This window comes from Lynx canadensis, chromosome F1 (assembly GCF_007474595.2).
Source record: "Lynx canadensis isolate LIC74 chromosome F1, mLynCan4.pri.v2, whole genome shotgun sequence".
Taxonomy (NCBI): domain Eukaryota; kingdom Metazoa; phylum Chordata; class Mammalia; order Carnivora; family Felidae; genus Lynx; species Lynx canadensis.
The window spans coordinates 29,144,967-29,166,994 of NC_044319.2; positions in this window are offsets into that span (position 1 = coordinate 29,144,967).

Here is a 22,028-nt window from a genome sequence, read left to right on the forward strand (position 1 = left end):
AAGGAGCTTTATGCCAGTCACAGCACTTAAATCAATTCTGACAATTATGTTTTATTACAGATGGGTGTTACATGTACATGAAAGAATTTTTTCCAAACCTTAGGAGTTCTGATTACATGCCTTCTTAGGCAAATCTTGGATAAGTTTTTGGTCCCTCCAGTTTTTTTTAACATTCTGATCCTGTGGGGCTCCTGCCAACACAAAGATGAAAAAGGCTGGCATAAAAGTAAATAAACAATGACAATACAGTAAACAATTTATTGTTTTAAGGATTAATTGTACGAAGTAACCTACTTTTTGCTTCTTTTATTGCAAGTGACTTTTTTTTTCTTTCATGCGGAAAGATTTCCAATGACTGAGAAAAACAATAGCCTGGCTGCTGAGCTGTCTTTCCAGGTGAGCAGTGGCTGGAACAGACTTATTCTTGTGGGTGAAGGTGACTGTGATTTAGGAACACTGGAAAAGAAACCGCCTCACTTCAGAAAAATGCTTGTGCTGAACTCAAGTGACTCAAGATGGGGAAATGGTCAGTGAAGCAATGGTCATGAATTTAGGAGCTTAAATTACGAGGAAAACTGTGTTTAAATAAACGGCCAGGCAATGGCAACAAACCAGGGGGGCAGCCTGATGACCGCACTCTTAGTGCAGCTCATACCTGTCAGTCTGGCACTCTGCGTGCTCAGATTCCGTGAAAGTCGCCTTCCAGCTGCCAGGGCCCCTTCACCTTTTACCCTCCCCTCCGCCCCTTAGCTCAGAAGGAACAGGGTTTGAATGGAGTTTTTGGTTCCTTAGCCTCACTGTAGCTCAGAGGAGATGATCCAAGGACAAAGGCCCCGTTTGCTTAATTTCCCTAACCTAGAAGCTGATCCAATTCGTGAGTAAAATATCTTTCCAACCACAGATTAGCACATGAAAGAAATAGCTCTGGCCTAGGGAAATAAAGCGTTCGCAAAGAAGGAATACCAAGGAACATGGACAGTGGGCCTTCACCCTGTGCCGCCGTACCTATACGTGTATTTCACTTACTGATTACACGCCATGTGCTTGCACTGTGATAGAGCCTTGTCATACAAAGGCAACAACACTGACATCTGCATAATTATTGTAAGAGCCAAGTCATGGCATCCAAAGATAATTCTATCCTGATCCCTAGAGCCTGTGTTAACTTATATAGGATAAAAGCATCTCGTGGAATATACTAAATTGTTAAATGGAGGATCTTGAGATGACAAGATTAGGCTGGATTATCTAGGTGAGCCCTCCATGCCATCATAAGTGTCCTTCCAAGAGAGAGGCAGAGGAGATTTGACACAGACGGGAGGAAGCAGCAATGTTAGCGGGCAGGCAGGGACGGCAGTGATTTGGCCACGGTCTCAGGAATGCAGACAGCCACCAGAAGCTAGAAGATGCAAAGAACGGCTTTTTCCCTCTGAGCCTCCAGAAGGAGTGTGGTCCTGCTCACACCCGGCTTTCAGACCAGTGATGCTGGTTTTCAGGACTCTAGCCTCCGGAACCATGACCCAATACATTTCTGTGGTTTTAAGCCATCTAGTCATGGTAATTTGGTGCAGCTGCCATAGAAAATTCATGCAAGTTATAATACAATAAAAGGGGGGTTTTATTTAAGTAATGTCTGTACCCCACATGGGGCTTAAACTCATGACCCCAAGATCAAGAGTTGCCTGTTCTCCCAAGTGAGTCAGCTGGGCCCCCCTCAATAAAAGTTTTAATAGAGTGAGGAACAAAGTACAGTAGAAAGGCTTTACAAAACACCTGACATTGTAGTTCCTTCTAGAAGGAAGACTAAAGATTGACCGAAAGAAGGCCCCCAAAATAGGTTCAAGAACCGGAAGGTGTAAATTCACTGGGATGAGAGAGACTTGACCATCTGGGCAAATATTTTTCTTTTCTTTCCTAAAACTTTTATTTTTTTAAGTAATCTCTACACCCAATGTCAGGCTCAAACTCCCAACCCTGAGACCAAGAGTCACAGGCTCTACCGACTGAGCCAGCCAAAGTGCCCCAAGTATTTTCCTTTTATTTAACATGAGATCATGACCTGAGCTGAAATCAAGAGTCACACTTAACTGACGGAGCCACCCAAGCCCCCGCCCCCTCCCCTGCCAGGTGCACTTTTAAAATCTATTCCCATTTAATCCTCCTAATGACATTTTACAGAGGAGAATACTGAATCACTATAGTTAAATAACTTGTCCAAGTGAACAGTGGGGTTAGGACTCAAAGCCAGGCTATGTTGTGATGAGTCCATGGCGTGGACCAGTCCGGTATGCTACCCTTTTGGCCCAACTTACGGCCCCAGGTAGGAGGTATCGAGTGAAGCTGGGCCAGCAAGGTAAGCCCCATGATGTAGGGTTCCCTAAGGCCGTGAGCATAGGAATTCGATGCATTATATGGGTACTAGAAAGCCAGAGAGAAACATGGCTGGCACGATCTGATTGTTGCTTTAGAAAGGTCATCTTCATGACTGAATGTAGGATGAGTTCTAGGGGGCTGAGGGCAGAGAGAGAGAGAAGTAAGGAGTCTGATGCAGTAGATAGTCCAGAGGAGAGATGTTGCTGGCATGAACAAGGACAGTGACTGTGGTGATGAAGAAGAGGGATATGGATTTGAAGAACTTTTAATTTAGTTACCAGGACTTCATGATTAGGGTGTAAAGGCAACGGAGAAGAGGGAGTATAAGCCATGGAAAAATAGGTCCCATGATGGCCAACATCACCTCAATCCAGGCCGTCAAGTGCCTTTCCTCCCCTCTTCTGTCTTGCGTGTGTTCCACAAACCAGATTTTGTTACTTCTTCCTTCACTGTGTTTCTTGTTCAGTGTCCCTTCATTTCTATTTTTCTCTTAAGTTTATTTATTTATTTTGAGGGACGGAGAGGGACAGAGAGAGGGGGAGAGAGAATCCCAAGCAGGCTCCATGCTGCCAGTGCAGAGCATGATGTGGGGCTCAAACTCACAAACCGCGAGATCGTGACCTGAGCTGAAACCAAGAGTCTGATGCTCAACCAACTGAGCCACTCAGGTGCCTCCCATCATTTTTATTTTTATGCCACTCAGTTCATATGGCTTCATGCCTGGATTGCTGCAATGACAGTAATATTTTGAGATAGCCAGAGATCAGCCAGCCAGCTGTGAGATATTTGCTTCCATACCCTCACTGTTCCTCCCATTCGGCCAATAGTCCTGACTCAGAGAAGAGATGATATTGCAGAATACAAGGGAGAGGGCTCTTGGGATTCAGGAGCTGAGGGTCTCAGGAGACTCAAGCTCCAATCGTAGCGGTTCACAGATTCATGACAATATAGAGCAAGGAGTCACTCTGCCCAGAGAAGATTCTCCCGGACAAGGGTAGGGAGGAAAACTGGAAGGAAAGCAAGAGGAAAGTTGGGGAGCTCTTCTGAGAAAAGAACATGCACCTTAGTTTCCTTCCAGGCTAAATGCTGGGGGAGTAGGGTAACATAACAAAAAACCCCTTAGCATTCAGGGGACTCAGCACAGAGATAACCCATGTGCTAGTCTCACGTAGACCCAAGATTGCCCTGTGTACCAGAAATGGGTGTATGGGAGAAAGACTCTCCGAGGTCTCCCAATGGGAAGCTGGAGAGTGGGTTCCCATATCCCTAAGAGGGGACCTCACGTAGGCAAGTGAGCCATCCAAGGGAACCACTGTGGATGAGACCAAGGGACTACCCAGCAGAGACCTGTGCGGATCAGATGTTCCACCCCTGGCCAAACACTCCATGCATTAGCACCATGGTGCCACCCAAACAAGGCAACCCCAGGATACAGAGTAGGGTCTCCCCCTCTTCTGTGTGCCTGACTTACTGTTGTCAAATGTCTTGTCTTAAAATAATTGCTTTCATAATGAGACTTTCTGTCGAAGAACTCCCAGCTGCTCTTTATTGTACATCTCAACAAAGTCAAGCTCTTCTTTCTGGCTTTAAAAAAACCAACCTCTGGCACACCTGGGTGGCTCAGTGGTTCGGCCTCCCACTTCAGCTCAGATCATGATCTCACAGTCCATGAGTTCAAGCCCCACGTGGGGCTCTGTGCTGACAGCCTGGAGCCTGCTTCAGGTTCTGTGTCTCCCTCTCTCTCTCCGCCACTCCCCTGCTCGCATTCTGTCTCTCAAAAATAAAATAAAAACATTAAACAAAATTACATAAATAAAGAATCCAGACATTCAAAAGCACCCATGTTGCAACAATGCTCGCAAGTGACAGTGCTGTGTTATCTCGCTGGCAGGCAAAGGTGTAGACCCAGAAATAAACCTCTGCTTCCAGGCTGAAGTGCAGCAAGACCATTCCTAACGCATCGTTTACAGTCCCAACAGCAGCATCTCAGCTACACTGCAGCATTTCTGCTAGAGGCAGAGTTATTCCAGAAGAAGAAACCATTAATATCAGTGGGAGGAGTAACCAAGTCAGAGAAAAGTACATAAATATTTCAGGGTGAGATTGATCAATTCTGAAACTACCAGCCGTATTTTCTTGTATTTGGGGGGAGAGGAAGGAAGGAAGGAAGGAAGGAAGGAAGGAAGGAAGGAAGGAAGGAAGGAAGGGAGGAAGAGCTTAAGCTGGCTTTGTCCTCATGATTCAGAAACATAATAGTTCTAACTAGATACTAAAAATTGAATAAAGAGACAACAAAGGTCCAGTAAGGGGAAAGGCCCCCTTACTGACGGATTTGGTTCTCATCTAGACTTGTAAGCTCTGTTCTTTACCTCTGGAACACCACATTTTTCCCCCATTAAAAAAAAAAAAAAAAACAGGACTAAATGTAAAAAAGTTTAGCTTGTATATTTCTATTTTTGTTGAGAACTGTTAACTTTCTTGTTTTGGGGGAGGCAGTGTCATCTAGTTGACGGAACGAGGCGGGGTGGGTATAGAATTTGACCGTTGTTACCAATTGGCTGGTGACCTTTAGCAACGCACCCACTGATTTTATGTGAGGGCAGAGGAGTTTCACAAAAAGAAGAGATAAGGTGTGATATTTAAAGCCTTAAAGCTTTAGTCTACCTCTTTTATAGCTTTAATTTTTACAAAGAATTTGAATATATCAGTATAGCTTATTTCTTTTTTAAGGCGGAAGAAAAATACAAGGGGAAAAAAAGTCCGTAGTATGAACTGAAGAACAATCCATGCAAAAGCTGAAAATTGTCAACTGTTATCATCTTAACTTTGAGTTATCCCAACACTTAAAAAAAATCTTTGGTTTGGTTTTCTTTCCTAATAAGGATTACTAGTGACATTAACCGTTATTATTTGGGAGGTCTTGAAAATTTAAGGTAAATACAATCTATTTTCTTTAGCTGGAAAACAAATTGCTTGATACCAAACGAATTTACACAACAGTATCATTAAAGACAGAGACTTTAAAGAGACAAATAATATATTGAACTATTTCAGAAACTACACACAGGACAAACATATTTTATCTGAATACACTATAATGGCTACTTTTCAAGAAATTTTAAACATTCTGCCATTTATTTCACTGACATATTTTTGACAGTGGCTGATGAAATTTTCATTTTTTGCATGTGTTGCTTGCTGGGTTTCCTTCATCACAAGCTATAGCTTTGTCTTTTTTTTAATTTTATTTTTTTATTTTTTAAAATTTACATCCAAATTTGTTAGCATACAGTGCAACAATGATTTCAGGAGTAGATGCCTTAGTGCCCCTTACCCATTTAGCCCATCCCCCCTCCCACAACCCCTCCAGTAACCCTCTGTTTGTTCTCCATTTTTATGAGTCTCTTATGTTTTGTCCCCCTCCCTGTTTTTATATTATTTTTGTTTCCCTTCCCTAATGTTCATCTGTTTTGTCTCTAAAAGTCCTCATATGAGTGAAGTCATATGATTTTTGTCTTTCTCTGACTAATTTTGCTTAACATAATACCCTCCAGTTCCATCCATGTAGTTGCAAATGGCAAGATTTCATTCTTTTTGATTGCCGAGTAATACTCCATTGTGTGTGTGTGTGTGTGTGTGTGTGTGTGTGTGTGTGTGTGTGTGTGTCCATCCATTCATCCATCGATGGACATTTGGGCTCTTTCCATACTTTGGCTATTGTTGATAGTGCTGCTCTAAACATGGAGGTGCATGTGTCCCTTCGAAACAGCACACCTGTATCCCGTGGATAAATGCCTAGTAGTGCAATTGCTGGGTCGTAGGGTAGTTCTGTTTTCAATTTTTTGAGGAACCTCCGTACTGTTTTCCAGAGTGGCCGCACCAGCTTGCATTCCCACCAACAATGCAAAAGAGATCCTCTTTCTCCGGATCCTCGCCAACAGCTGTAGTTGCCTGAGTTGTTCATGTTTGCCATTCTGACAGGTGTAAGCTGGTATCTCATTATGATTTTGATTTGTATTTCCCTGATGATGAGTGATGAGCATTTTTTCATGTGTCAGTTGGCCATCTGGATGCCTTCTTTGGAGAAGTGTCTATTCATGTCTTTTGCCCATTTCTTCACTGGATTATTTGTTTTTTGGGTATTGAGTTTGATAAGTTCTTTATGGATTTTGGATACTAACCCTTTATCTGATATGTCATTTGCAAATATCTTCTCCCATTCCGTCAGATGCTTTTTAGTTTTGCTTATTGTTTCCTTCACTGTTTCCTTCACAGAAGCTTTTTATTTTGATGAGGTCCCAGTAATTCATTTTTGCTTTTGTTTCCCTTGCCTCCGGAGATGTGTTGAGTAAGCAGTTGCTGTGGCCAAGATCAAAGAGGTTTTTGCCTGCTTTCTCCTTGAGGATTTTGATGGCTTCCTGTCTTACATTTAGGTCTTTCATCCATTTTGAGTTTATTTCTGTGTATGGTGTAAGAAAATGGTCCAGGTACATTCTTCTGCATGTTGCTGTCCAGTTTTCCCAGCACCACTTGCTGAAGAGACTGTCTTTATTCCATTGGATATTCTTTCCTGCTTTGTCAAAGATTAGTTGGCCATACGTTTGTGAGTCCATTTCTGGGTACTGTATTCTGTTCCATTGATCTGAGTGTCTGTTCTTGTGCCAGTACCATACTGTCTTGATGATTACAGGTTTGTAGTATAACTTGAAGTCTGGGATTGTGATGCCTCCTGCTTTGGTTTTCTTTTTCAAGATTGCTTTGGCTATTCGGGGTCTTTTCTGGTTCCATACAAGTTTTAGGATTATTTGTTCTAGCTCTGTGAAGAATGCTGGTGTTACTTTGATAGGGATTGCTTTGAATATGTAGATTGCTTTGGGTAGTATTGACATTTTAACAATATTTGTTCTTCCTATCCAGGAGCATGGAATCTTTTTCCATTTTTCGGTGTCTTATTCGATTTCTTTCATAAGCTTTCTATAGTTTTCAGTGTATAGATTTTTCACCTCTTTGGTTAGATTTATTCCTAGGTATTTCATGGTTTTTTGTGCAACTGTAAATGGGATTGATTCCTTGATTTTTCTTTCTGTCACTTCATTGTTGGTGATAGGAATGCAACCGATTTCTGTGCATTGATTTTATATCCTGAAACTTTGCTGAATTCATGAATCAATTCTAGCAGTTTGTTTGGTGGAATCTTTTGGGTTTTCTATATAGAGTATCATGTCATCTGCGAAGAGTGAAAGCTTGACCTCCTCCTGGCCGATTTGGATGCCTTTAATTTCTTTGTGTTGTCTGATTGCAGAGGCTAAGACTTCCAATACTATGTTGAATAACAGTGGCGAGAGCATACATCCCTGTCTCGTTCCTGACCTTAGGGGGAAAGCTCTCAGTTTTTCCCCATTGAGGATGATATTAGTGTTGGGTCGTTCATATATGGCTCTTATGATCTCAAGGTATGCTCCCTCTACCCCTACTTTCTTGAGTGTTTTTATCAAGAAAGGATGCTGTATTTTGTCAAATGCTTTCTCTGCATCTATTGAGAGGATCATATGGTTCTTGTCCTTTGTTTTATTGATGTGATGAATCACGTTAATTGTTTTGTGGATATTGAACCAGCCCTGCATCCCAGGTATAAATCCTGCTTGGTCGTGGTGAATAATTTTTTAATGTATTGTTGGATCCGTTTGGCTAATATCTTGTCGAGGATTTTTGCACCCATGTTCATTAGGGAAATTGGTCTATAGTTCTCCTTTTTAGTGGGGTCTCTGTCTGGTTTTGGAATCAAGGTAATGCTGGCTTCATAGAAAGAGTTTGGAAGTTTTCCTTCCATTTCAATTTTTTGGAACAGTTTCAAGACAATAGGTGTTAATTCTTCCTTAAATGCTTGGTAGAATTCCCCTGGAAAGCCATCTGGCCCTGCACTCTTGTTTTTTGGCAGATTTTTTATTACTAATTCGATTTCCTTACTGGTTATGGGTCTGTTCAAATTTTCTATTTCTTCCTGTTTCAGTTTTGGTAGTGTATATGTTTCTAGGAATTTGTCCATTTCTTCCAGATTACCCATTTTATTGGCATATAATTGCTCTTAATATTCTCTTATTATTGTTTTTATTTCTGTTGTGCTGGTTGTGATCTCTTCTCTTTCATTCTTGATTTTATTTATTTGGGTCCTTTACTTTTTCTTTTTGATCAAACTGGCTAGTGGTTTATCAATTTTGTTAATTCTTTCAGAGAACCAGCTTCTGGTTTTATTGATCTGTTTTGTTTTGTTTTGTTTTGTTTCGACAGCATTAATTTCTGCTCTAATGTTTATTATTTCCTGTCTTCTGCTGGTTTGGGGTTTTATTTGCTGTTCTTTTTCCAGCTCTTTAGGGCATAAGGTTAGGTTGTGTATCTGAGATCTTTCTTCCTTCTTTAGGAAGGCCTGGATTGCTATATACTTTACTCTTATGGCCACATTTGCTGCATCCCAGAGGGTTTGGGTTGTGGTGTTATCATTTTCATTGGTTTCCATATACTTTTTAATTTCCTCTTTAACTTCTTGTTAGCCCATTCATTCTGTATTAGGATGTTCTTCAATCTCCAAGTATTTGTTACCTTTCCAAATTTTTCCCTGTGGTTGATTTCGAGTTTCATAGCATTGTGGTCTGAAAATATGCACGGTATGATCTCAATCTTTTTGTACTTACTTAGGGCTGATTTGTATCCCAGTATATGGTCTATTCTGGAGAATGTTCCATGTGCACTGGAGAAGAATGTATATTCTGCTGCTTTAGGGTAAAATGGTCTGAATATATCTCTTAAGTCCATCTGGTCCAGTGTCTCATTCAGAGCCATTGTTTCCTTGTTGATTTTTTGATTAGATGATCTGTCATTGCTGTGAGTGGGGTGTTGAAGTCTCCTATTATTATGGTATTACTATCGATGAGTTTCTTTATGTTTGTGATTAATTGATTTATATATTTGGGTGCTGCCACATTTGGTGCATGAATGTTTACAATTGTTAGGTCTTCTTGGTGGATAGACCCCTTGATTATGATATAATGCCCTTCTGCATCTCTTGATACAGTCTTTATTTTAAAGTCTAGATTGTCTGATATAAGTATGGCTACTCCAGCTTTCTTTTGTTGTCCATTAGCGTGATAGATGGTTCTCCATCCCCTTATTTTCAATCTGAAGGTGTCTTTAGGTCTAAAGTGGGTCTCTTGTAAACAGCATATAGATGGATCTTGTTTTCTTATCCGTTCTGTTACCCTGTGTCTTTTTTTTTTTTAATGTTTATTTATTTTTGAGACAGAGACAGAGCGTGAGCAGGGGAGGGGCAGAGAGAGAGGCAGACACAGAATCCGAAGCAGGATCCAGACTCTGAGCCGTCAGCACAGAGCCCAACGCGGGGCTCGAACCCACGAACTGTGAGATCATGACCTGAGCTGAAGTCGGATGCTTAACTGACGGAGCCACCCAGGCGCCCCTATTACCCTGTGTCTTTTGATTGGAGCATTGATTCCATTGACGTTTAGAGTGAGTACTGAAAGATATGAATTTATTGTCATTATGATGCTTGTAGAGTTGGAGTTTCCGGTGGTATTCTCTGGTCCTTTCTAATCTTTGTTGCTTATGGTATTTATATATATACCATTATTTATATATATGCTTATGGTGTGTGTATATATATGTATTTTTTGTTTCATCTTTTCTCCCCTCAGAGAGTCCCCCTTAAAATTTCTTGCAGGGCTGGTTTAGTGGTCACAAACTCCTTTAATTTTTGTTTGTCTGGGAAACTTTTTATCTCTCCTTCTATTTTGAAGGATAGCCTTGCTGGACAAAGAATTCTTGGCTGCATATTTTTCTGATTCAGCACATTGAATATATCCTGCCACTCCTTTCTGGCCTGCCAAGTTTCTGTGGATAGGTCTGCTCCAAACCTGATCTGTCTTCCCTTGTAGGTTAGGGACTTTTTTTCCCTTGCTGCTTTCATGATTCTCTCCTTGCCTGAGTATTTTGTGAATTTGACTATGATATGCCTTGTTGATGGTTGGTTTTTGTGGAATCTAATGGGGGTCCTCTGTGCTTCCTGGATTTTGATGTCTGTCTATTTCCCCAGGTTAGGAAAGTTTTCTGCGATGATTTGCTCACATAGCCCTTCTACCCCTTTTTTCTCTCTCTTCATCTTCTGGGACCCCTATGATTCTGATGTTGTTCCTTTTTAATGAGTCACTGATTTCTCTAATTCTTAAATCGTGCTCTTTTGCCGTAATCCTCCTCTTTTTTTCTGCTTCATTATTCTCTATAAGTTTGTCCTCTATATCGCAGATTCTCTCTTCTGCCTCATCCATCCTTGCTGCCGCTGCATCCATCTGTGATTGCAGCTCAGTTATAGCGTTTTTAATTTTATTCTATTTTTTACTTCTTTTATCTCTGCAGAAAGGGATTCTAATCTATTTTCGACTCCGGCTAGTATTCTTATTATCGTGATTCTAAATTCTGGTTCAGACATCTTGATTGTATCTGTGTTGGTTAAATCCCTGGCTGTCATTTCTTAGTGCTCTTTCTTTTGGGGTTAATTCCTTCCCTTTGTCATTTTGAAGGGAGAAAAGGAATTAAAGAGACAGAAAAATTAAAATTAAAAAATTAAAATTAAAGAAATATCAAATTAAAAATTAAACACACACACACACACACACACAAATCGAATAGATGCTAGATCCTAGGTGTGTTTTGGTCTGGGTGTCGAAAGTGGTTTGACAGATTAGAGAAAAAAAAGGGGGCGGGGGAAAAAAGGAAATCGTTTGAGAATTTGAAAAAATAGTACACTGAAGTAGACTAAAATGAGATGATGGAGGTAAGATAGAATTTGAAAAAATATACATAAAAGTAAAGAATATAGTAGAAAAAAATTAAGGAAAAACATTTTTAATAAAAATTAAAAATAAATATGAATTTCTTCTTTTTCTGTATTCAAGAAAAAAGAAAGAAAAAAGAAAAAGGATAAAAAAAGAAATCATTTGAAAATTTGACAAAGTGAATACACTGTAGTAGACTAAAATAAAATGATGGAAGTAAAATAGAATTTGAAAAAAGTTACATAAAAGCAAAAAATATAGTAAAAAATTAAATAAAAATAATAGAAATTGAAAGTAAAAATGAAGTTTTTCTCTTTCTGCATTCAAGAAAAAGAAAAGAAACGAAAAAGAGAAAAAAGAAAAAGAAAAAAAGGAAATTGTTTGAAAATTTGAAACGATGAATACACTGAGGTTGACTAAAATAAAATGATGGAAGTAAAATAGAATTTGAAAAAAATTACACAAAAGTGGAAACTAGAGTAGTAAAACTTAAAGAAAATTATTTTTAATAAAAATTGAAAATAAAAATGAATTTTTTTCTCTTTCTGTATTTGAGAAAAAGAAAAGTGTAAAAGAGAAAAAGAAAAAAAAAAGAAAATTGAATAGATGAACCTGCTAATAGATTGAAGTAGGCGTGAAATTACTTCGTTTTCCCCTAGAAGTCAGTCTATGTAGTGCTTTATAGTCCATAAACTGAGCCAACAGTGAGACTTGTGTTCTTGAAGAGTGAAGTTAGCCAAGTTGGGCGGGGCTCAGTGTAACAGCTCCACTCTCCACTAGATGGCGCTGCTAGACTACTGGGGTGGACTGTTGCGGTGCTCGTAGGTGCATATGCGCATGTGTGGAAGCGGTGAAAGTGGCACCACCCAGCTACCCAGTCTGTTCTCCCGGATCAGCAATCACGCATCCATCCTCTGTCTTCAGCTTTCCTCCACTCCCAGCTCTTTCACTCTCCATGACCAGGCCCCAGGCAGCACCTCTCTCCCGAGTTCCGTCTCAGATGTGGCTGTTTTCCCCAGCCCCTTACTTCTGAAGGACTGCAGCTTTGACCCGTTCTGCCCCTCTGCAGGAGGGTCTCATGGAGCAATGGCCGAATGAGCAATGTCCGAATGTCGGCTGCACCCAGGAACGCTTGCTGGACCCTACTGCTGCCGGTGCCCCGAGACTGTGGCCAGGTGCCAGCCCGCCCTAGAAGAAGTTCATGAGATAGTGTAGCAGCAGTTTTCAGGGATTCTGGAAAATCACAACACACAGCTGGCACCAGGCTTCACCCTTAAGGACCTTGCCCCAGCACCCGCGAATGTGGCTGCCTCTGGGGTCTGCTGGGACCAGGTGGCCTCAACAGTCTCTACCAAATGTCCTTCCATCAGTGGAACCGCTTTTCCCTGTGTGGCCCGAGAACCTCCCGGACCTCACTCTGCTCCTGGGGATTCACCCTTCCCACCAGAGCACCGCCAGGTATGGAGCTGCGGAGTTGCAGCCTTTGCGCTCCCCTTGTTAACAGTCTTAATGGAATTGAAACCCTCTCCTTTCTCCTTTCTCCCTTTTTAGTTTAGTCCCTGTGGCCGTTTCCAATTTTCCACTTTCTCTCCGGTTGCTTTTGGGGAACGGTGCTTTTCCCGTATTCTCCACCCCCCCCAGTCTCCGTCCTCTCTCTGCCTGTAAAAGCGGTTCCCTCTCCTCAGCGGCTTCTCGGTCCCCAAATTCACCTCTCTGCACCGCGTACCTGCTGAATTCTGTGGTTCAGGTTGTGCAGTTTGTTGTGTTAATCCTCCAATCAGTTTTCTAGGTGTGTAGGATGGTTTAGTGTTGGTCTGGCTGTATTTCATGGATGTGAGACACACAAAAAACTTAAATGCTGTTCCGCCATCTTGGCTCCTCCTGTCTTTTCTCACCTTTAGGATTTTGTAGATGAAAATCAGAGAAATTGAAAACTGAAAAAAAAAAAAGAATAGATGAAGTGGAGTAAATCGAAGTGATTAAAAGTAGTTCTTGGGGTCAAAGGACAAACAAACAAAAGGGCTTGTGCATCTTTTTGTTGTTCATTCACTGATTTAACACTGTAAACCACCCTCTGGGGTACTACAGAGGAGCCAAAGTAGATGAGACCCACATCTCAAACTCCAGAGATTTAGTGTTACAAAGAAGAAACATGACATACATTTAGGAAGCTAGAACTCTCCAGGAGAAAGGAAGCTTCATAAGGGCAAGGTATTTTGTCTCTTTGGCTCCTTACTATAGCCTCAGGAAGTGTCTTGCACAAAGCAGGTACTCGAGAAATAGTGGTCGGATGAATGGATAAAACACAGTAGAGTGTTGAGCCATTTAAGAACTGTAAAAAAAAAAAAGTGAAATTGGTAAGAGGAGGAGCAGGTAACTTCCAGCATCTTTGAAATTATGGACGTAACTTGTAGGTAAGTATGTTGACAGCCCATGAACAGAATCTCCTGTGTGCACTGCTATTGTTTTTCAAATCCATCAACTGCTCCGTCAACCTCTTCAAGTAAGACCACGAACACAGCAAGTAATGAACATGTTACTTAAACATGCTGGGCCTCAGCAAAGTGACGAAGTTAGACTACATGAGGGTTTGTGGGGGCAAATATGAAAGATCCTTTTAAATGTCAGAATGGTTAAATGTGTACACTACCCCATCAAACCTCTGATTTGATAGATATTCTACCGCCCAGAGTAGAAGACCCAAAGAGAAAATACTAAGGTGGTAAGAGTAAAGGTGCTTTGCCAATACGATGAAAATTGTGAAGATAAGACATGAATGACTGAATTTTAGGAAACAGTGGAAGGGAGAGGATCAAAGTCTTCTGGGTTTTACTGTCTTATTATTTAAATTAACTTCAACCAAAAGAATTGCCTTTTCCCAACCTAAACAACGTTGAGCCTAATTCATGTTCCTAAATCCTCTGAATGTTTCTCAATATCCTTCTGAATAGTTGACTAAAAATACCAGTTTGTTTTGGGGTGTTTTTGCAGGGACCTCTTTGCTAGGTGACTGTGACTTTTACAAAGGGGTACTGGTGCCTGCCAAAGTTTGGCCAGTCTGCAGCAAAATAAGAGGAATCCAAACAATGCAAGATCTATATTTGTAAAGCCATACTGACTCATTTGAAAGGACTTTAAAGAAAAAAAAAAAACTTGAGATTAGAACCTTTATGGTTAGAATATTTTTTTCTTCTTAAATGATGGAGGCCAAAGATGGCATTCCTTTTAATGTTCTGGAGAAAATAAAAATTGTCATCCTCTGTGGGTCCCACCACCTTTTAAATAAATTGTACTATTTTCTAGGGGCGCCTGGGTGGCTTGGTCGATTAAGCGTCTGACTTCGGCTCAGGTCATGATCTCACGGTCTGTGAGTTCGAGCCCCGCGTCGGGCTCTGTGCTGACAGCTCAGAGCCTGGAGCCTGTTTCAGATTCTGTGTCTCCCTCTCTCTCTGCTCCTCCCCTGTTCATGCTCTGTCTCTCTCAGTCTCAAAAATAAATAAACGTTAAAAAAAATAAATAAATAAATAAATAAATAAATAAATAAATAAATTGTACTATTTTCTGAAATTTAAAGGCACAGATGTTAAGAATTAGAGCGTCATTGCAGAGACTAGTTGGTTTTATTCCTTAATGCAGATTGTAGAGTCTTCAAATAACCTTATTATGCTAAGTATTCAGAATCATGACACCTTGGTTTCCTTTATTTCTTGGTCTTAGACACTGATGCCTCTCAGCGTCATTTAATACACCAGACTACTATGGAACAAGAAACAGAAGGCTGCATGCAATTGAAACTATCATTTCTTTAAAGGCATCTAAAAAATTCATTTCTGGTCTTACCACAATTCATTATTTTTGGAAAAGAGACAAGGCATCTTTGATGACAGTGTTAATAACATTACTGTTTTAAGCAAACATTTACCGATGTAGTTTTATGGAATCCCATAAATGACTTATTTATGTTACATAGAGTACTAAGGAAACAACTATGGAAAAACATTATAAGATCACTGATTTTATTGCTCTATAAGCAATGTATATTAACTTTATGAAACTTCGAAAACACATATAAACCCAGAGATTACTAGTGTAAAGTTTTTATTGTAGTCATTCAACACCTTTCTTTAGCAACATAGAAATCTTTTACAACAAAAATTGGATTATATTGTACATGCTGTTTTTTAACCTGCATTTTCCATCCTAAAAATATGTTGTAAATCTATTTCCATAGCATTAAATGTTTTTCTACATCATTTTAATGACTTCATACTGTGATATTTTATAATGTACTATCATCTAATTAACAAGTTCCTTGTTAGGTACTGTTTTTTGTTGTTGTTTTTCCCATTGTTGAAATGAACATCTTTGCTAAATTAAATCTTGTTTTACATTCTTGAGTAATTCATGGGCTAGATTCTAAAAGTAGACTCGTCGGGTTAAGTGTACACAAATTTATAAAACTTTTCATATATAACATGGAACTGACATAAAAATGTGTGTTTATTTATTTGCTTAATTTATTACAATATTTACAGTCCATGAGGAAGATAGAAAAATAATCTAATTCATTGCATAACACTCCTTGCACTTCATTTAATTTCCAAAAAAAACTCATTACAGCTAAAATGAGACTTCTTAGACTAAGTTGTCAAACTTTGACTAAAGGGATCCTGCAGATCATTTGGCTTAAAAGCTTTATGCTAGAGCTGAGGGAACTGAGCTGAAGTTATAACATGTCCTGTTCACAGTTCAGCCTAACAAGGAATGGAGCCAACTCAGTCCTGGATCCAGATGCTCTTTTTTCCTCCCAAGACCCTCGAGAGAAGAGCAAGTCATTCTTCTTTAGACAGTCAGCACAGAATTGACGTGTCTCTGAGCTTTCTGGAATTGCTCTGCGGTCTTTCGTTGTACCATAATTTCTTTCACTATCACCTAGTTGATGGACATGAGGATTGCCTGGAGTTATTAACTAGTTTAAACAATGTGGCAATAAACAATCTTTTAAATAGCTGTTTAAATATGTCTAACAAATATAAATTGCTTTTCTTTTGGGAAATGTTACATGTTGTATTATTTCCTGGAGATTCACGATGCAAATTTACGGACTAAACAAATATTTATTGAACACCGACCAGCTGTGCTACATGCTGGGAGTAACATTAAAGGCTCTGAAAATTCTTACAGTAACAAAATCTTTTAAATTAAAAAAATTTTTTTTTCAACATTTTTTTTATTTATTTTTGGGACAGAGAGAGACAAAGCATGAATGGGGGAGGGGCAGAGAGAGAGGGAGACACAGAATTGGAAACAGGCTCCAGGCTCTGAGCCATCAGCCCAGAGCCCGACCCGGGGCTCGAACTCACGGACCGCGAGATCGTGACCTGGCTGAAGTCGGACGCTTAACCGACTGCGCCACCCAGGCGCCCCTTAAATTTTTAAAATTAAAAATTTCCCAACCTTTTTTTTTTTTTAAATCATAGCACCCTTCTCCACCCCCCCCCCCCTTTAAAAAACTGAACATCTTGGGGCGCCTGGGTGGCTCAGTCTGTTAGGTGTCAGACTTCGGCTCAGGTCATGATCTCACGGTTCCTGGGTTTGGGCCCCGCGTCAGGCTCTGTGCTGACAGCTCGGAGCCTGGAGCCTGCTTTGGATTCTGTGTGTCTCTCTCTCCCTGCCCCTCTCCCACTCATGCTGTCTCTCTCTCTCTCTCAAAAATAAATAAACATTAAAAAAAAATTAAAAAAAAACTGAACATCTGCTAGTATTGTACTAGTCGTTTCTGGAGCAGAATTTGGAAAATGCTATCTGGTACCAGTCTTGTTGAAAACTACTAATTACCTAGTTGTTACTTTTGTAGGGACTCCAAAAAATCTTGGGAATTATTTAGAGGAAACATATGTTTTAGGCATTTCAGAAGACTATATCTTTGATCTATATTGCCAGATTAACTTCCAGGATGGGAAGTATTTGGATATGAATATTTTAGTGCGACAGTTTTACTTTATTTTATTTATTTAAAAAAATTTTAAGTTTGGGGCGCCTGGGTGGCGCAGTCGGTTAAGCGTCTGACTTCAGCCAGGTCACGATCTCGCGGTCCGTGAGTTCGAGCCCGGCGTCAGGCTCTGGGCTGATGGCTCAGAGCCTGGAGCCTGTTTCCAATTCTGTGTCTCCCTCTCTCTCTGCCCCTCCCCCGTTCATGCTCTGTCTCTCTCTGTCCCAAAAATAAATAAACGTTGAAAAAAAAAATTTTTTTTTTTAATTTTAAGTTTATTTTGACCGAGAGAGAGAGAGTGGGGGAGGGGCAGAGAGAGAGGGAGACAGAGAGAATCCCAGGCAGGCTTTGCACTGTCAGCACAGAGCATGATGCGGGGCTCAAATTCACGAACCATGAGATCATGACTTGAGCCAAAGTCAGATTCTTAACCAACAGACCCCCGGGTGCCCCTACTTTATTTTATTTTTAAATTAGTGTTCATATAATTAGGACAAAATGAAGACTCGAACATGAAAGGAGAATGTGGGATATAAAATAGTTTTGGCTCAGCAATGGGTTTATTCGGGGAGAAGGGTGAATTTGCATGGAGAAGAAACAGACTGAAGAGGAGTGAGACAGAGATGAAATTATTAACAGGAATTAAAACTGGAGGTTTCAAAGATTCTATAGCAACATGGGAAAGAATTAAAAAATATTTGGTAGAAAAAGAAGGATACAAAATCCTATTCACAATATGTAAAAACCAATTAGGAAAAAAAAACAGGGGTGGGGTGAGAATCCAACAAAATAATAGTGTTTGGGTTGGGGTGCTTTTTTCCCCCTCATCTCTAATTGTCGTTTTCATTTTTATTTTTAAAATATATGACAAAATTGAAAAGGAAAAAAATACTAAAGGATCAGACAAAATTAGAAGAGAGGCTTATGGAGGAGGAGGAAGGTAGTGGTTGAGTCGAACAAAGGCAACAAATAGATTAAAAGTGAATAAGGGTAGAAGAGAGAACATTCAATTTGTCCTGGAGGAGATCATTAATGACTCAAGTGCTGTGAAGTGGACAAAAGCCAGTCTGTAGTGGGGTCAGATGAGAGAACCAGACAAGAATAATTTTTTTTTAGGACCTAAGATCATAATAATTCACGTAGAGGTTCCCCCCAGCCACTGTTACTTTAGTTCAGGTTTTATCATGTTGGGATTTTGCCTATATCGGTTTTTTTCCAGGAGCTGATAAATGAAAACCTTAAAAAAAAGAAATCCTATGAGTAAGTTTCTTTGCCCTTATATTTGAACTGAATAATAAAGAAATGGTAAATTCTCTTTCAGAGCTGTGCTAGAAATGCTACCATATAGAAGTCTTAATAATATACTCTGTGCATGCCATTTAAAAACAGAAGAACTTGGTCGCCCAAGGTCATTTCAGATGCCTTTTTTCCTAAGTGATTTGTGTATATTTTATCCATAAAAGACAAATTATTATGAAAGGATATGAAATATAGGTTTAAGGAACTCAAAGAACAAAGTGCATTCTTTGCTCTTTGAATTTCTTAAAATTAAGTTCTTAAGACTCCTGCTGCTTACCTTCAAACAAGCAACCTTGAAACTACTCCATGAAACCCGGTGAAAGGACGAACCAAAGAGTTTTCACTTATAAAAAAATATAGCACATGGGAGAGAGGACGTTCAAGTCTTCCAGTATCCATACTTATTAACTAAATTGAATGCCTGTGGCGGGTCTCATGGGAGCACACAGTGGCAGCCTCTTTATATTACAACTCAGCCAGAAGCATTTATTCCCTTGTAATTAAGGCCAAGGGTGCAACCAGTGATGCGAATGGAAGCAATTATGTGGATTATTCCGCTCCCTCAACATTTCTCAAGAGTTTGTATGTTTGTGGCTTTATGTGAGTCTGAAGTCCCTGCATAGCCCCCGGGTTATCCTTGGTTCTGCAGGCCCAACCTCAGGAAATAACCACAGCTAATATTTACGTAGCACTTATATGCTAGATGCTGTTCTAGGTGCTTTTGATACAATAGCTTCATCCATTCTTTCAAAACTCTGGGGTGGGGGGCAGCTAAATGTGAAGTCCTAGTTCTCCAGAAGTAGATACTGAGATGAGGTTCCAACGCAAGGAAGTCATCCCTGAGTTGGTCGTAGGAAAGACCAGTAAGGGGTGATGGAAGGAGGGCAGGAAAAGGGAGTTGAGCCAAGCAAGGGCACATCTCAGGCCAAGGCCCTCCCGGGGTAGCTTCAGTTGGTTCTGAAGGGAAACCCTATAGGCTAGGAAGGGAAGCTTGGCTTCCCTCCTGCTGCCCAGTCATTGGGTAACAGCCCACATGGGTGGCAAGGAGTGTGTGTGTGTGTAGGGGGTGGGGGTGGAATCTAGGAAAGAAGAGTATCAGGTGCTTATTGAAAGGGGTGGGACAGAAACACCGACAGGTGTCCGCTACAGGTAGGGTCTGTTATCTCCACCGGATCTTGGCCAAGGTCTCAAAGCTTGTAAGTAGAATATCTGGAATCTGAAAGCCTGCAGTTTGATTCCAGAAGCCATGGGCTTAAACCCCCATGCCGGGTGGGCAAGATCGTATCTTCACAGCACGCCGCTGTCTTGTCAATACATTTTTGAACGTTTTCACAATGGACTGTGTAGCATAAAATATTTTGAATTTATTGGGCTTCTAAAAATGCTGGAAGTATGTCTGAGGAGGAATCTATTAGTAATTTGTTGAACTAAGTTTCAGATGCCCAAGCCCCCAAGCCTAAGTTCAGCTCAGAGAACAGACTAAAAACATTAGATACTTGGTTTACCTCAAGGCATGTGCTACTCCCAAAGCACCCTTCCAGTGGAATCTGCCCAGTTCTCATGAACTACGTCAAAAGTGATTCCACAAATCTTTCTCTGCAAGGTATATTCACGCAGATCCTGTTTCACATTAAGATGATGTCAGTTTATATTGCTGACCTGATCTGATATCTACTTATCGCCCTCTAAATTGTTTTTGAATGTTTAAAATGTTTTATTTTTATTTTTATTCATTTTTTTGAAGTTTATTTATTATGAGAGAGAGAGAGCTTGCATGAGCAAGGGAGGGGCAGAGGGAGAGGGAGAGAGAGAGACTCCCAAGCAGGCTCCGTGCTGTTAGTGCAGAGCCTGATGTGGGGCTCAATCCCATGAACTGTGAGACCCCGACCTGAGCTGAAATCAAGAGTTGGCACTTAACCAGCTCTTGGTTGGTGCCACCCAAGTGCCTCTAAGTTTTTTTTTTTTATTTTAAATAAAACTTATATTCTGTTCCAAGTCATTGAAGCAATTTTTTTCTTTTTTAGTTTTTGTGGAACACTTTTCTGAAATATTTTTTAAACTTTTAAAGGAATTCACTTTAGTTTTGCTAAAGGAATTCTCTTTATTTTCTGTTTTAAAAGAGGGGGTATGTATGTTACTTGTCTGTCTCTTTGCCCTCGGTAAAAAGACAAAAAGTTTGTGTCTAATGTTTGGGTGACCAATTAAGTCAACTCAAGAGTTTGCGAATGACTGTGGTAGATCCAGTGACTAAGAGAGAAACGAGTGCTGACCCAACCTCTGTCAAGAAAATCAGCGAGAACCTTACTGGTCCAAAGAGGACAGCACGAAGGTGGAGGAAGACACTTTAAGGGGAAGGCTGAGGGAATGCAGAATTTGTACAGTTTTCTTCCTGTGTGTTTTGGGTGAAGGGGAAAATTCTCCTTTTTAGCAGACACCTACAGAGGGTAACGTTCTGTGGGCGCATTGAGGCCCAGTGTCTGCTGTGCCGCCATATTGTTCAGGAGGGAGAATGAAGGAGGGAAAGGCTTGGATGCTTGCCAAAGGTTCTGAGGTCCTAGATAATAAAAGCTAACAGTTCTATGGTACTTATTACAGTAAAACCTTGGCTTGCAAGTGACCTGTTCTGCAAGTGTTCCACAAGACAAGCAAACATTTCTAGTAAATTTTAACTTGGTAAATGAGCAATGTTTTGCAATATGAGTAGAGCCTGATGCCAAGTGTCACATGATCACAACTGAGCCAATGGTTCTTGAAATTTGCTTTGATATATGAGCTCTTTGGACTACATGGATAGCGTGTTTCCAGAATGAACTGTGCTCACAAACCAAGGTTTTACTGTAAATGCAAGGGCCTGTTGGAAGTGTCACATATATTAACTCCTAAAAGTCTCCTAGCAACGCTATGAGGTAGATACTAGCAGTATCTCCATTTTATAGAAGAGGAAACTGAGGCACAGAGAGGTTAAATAACTCATTCAAGGCCACACAGCTATTTAGTTGTGGAGCTGGAATTCAAGTCTGGGTTATTGGCTCTCAGATTCCTTGCTCCTGCCCATTACTTTGAACCGCCCCACCTTGAAATGTCCAGAATGTGCGATTAATGTTGTTCGTAACTTATTTGTAGTTGAACCTATTTCTGAACGCTCTGCGTGTTTTTAAAAGAGACCCCGGTTTCACACTTGGTAATAGCTAAGCTATAGAAGAAAACTTGACTTCTCATAGAAACAGCGACCGGAAGCTCTTAAAGTTGCTCTAAAGCAGAGAGCCCCTATCCATGTTTGGAAACTGTAAAGTAGAAGCAAGCAGCCGGGCAGATAAGCTCTGTTCTGCACAGAGGAGACGGTATTCCCTGCCCATGGGGACTTGGCACTGGCAGCAATTATATCACAAAGTCACTCTCAACACTCAGCTGCTTGCTAAGAATTAATTGCTGGAACCAGACCTCGTGAGCTTCATGTTACCCTGCTTTGGAAGAAGCACACACATTCGTGTGATATATTTAGTCTTCAGAAACGGTTACGT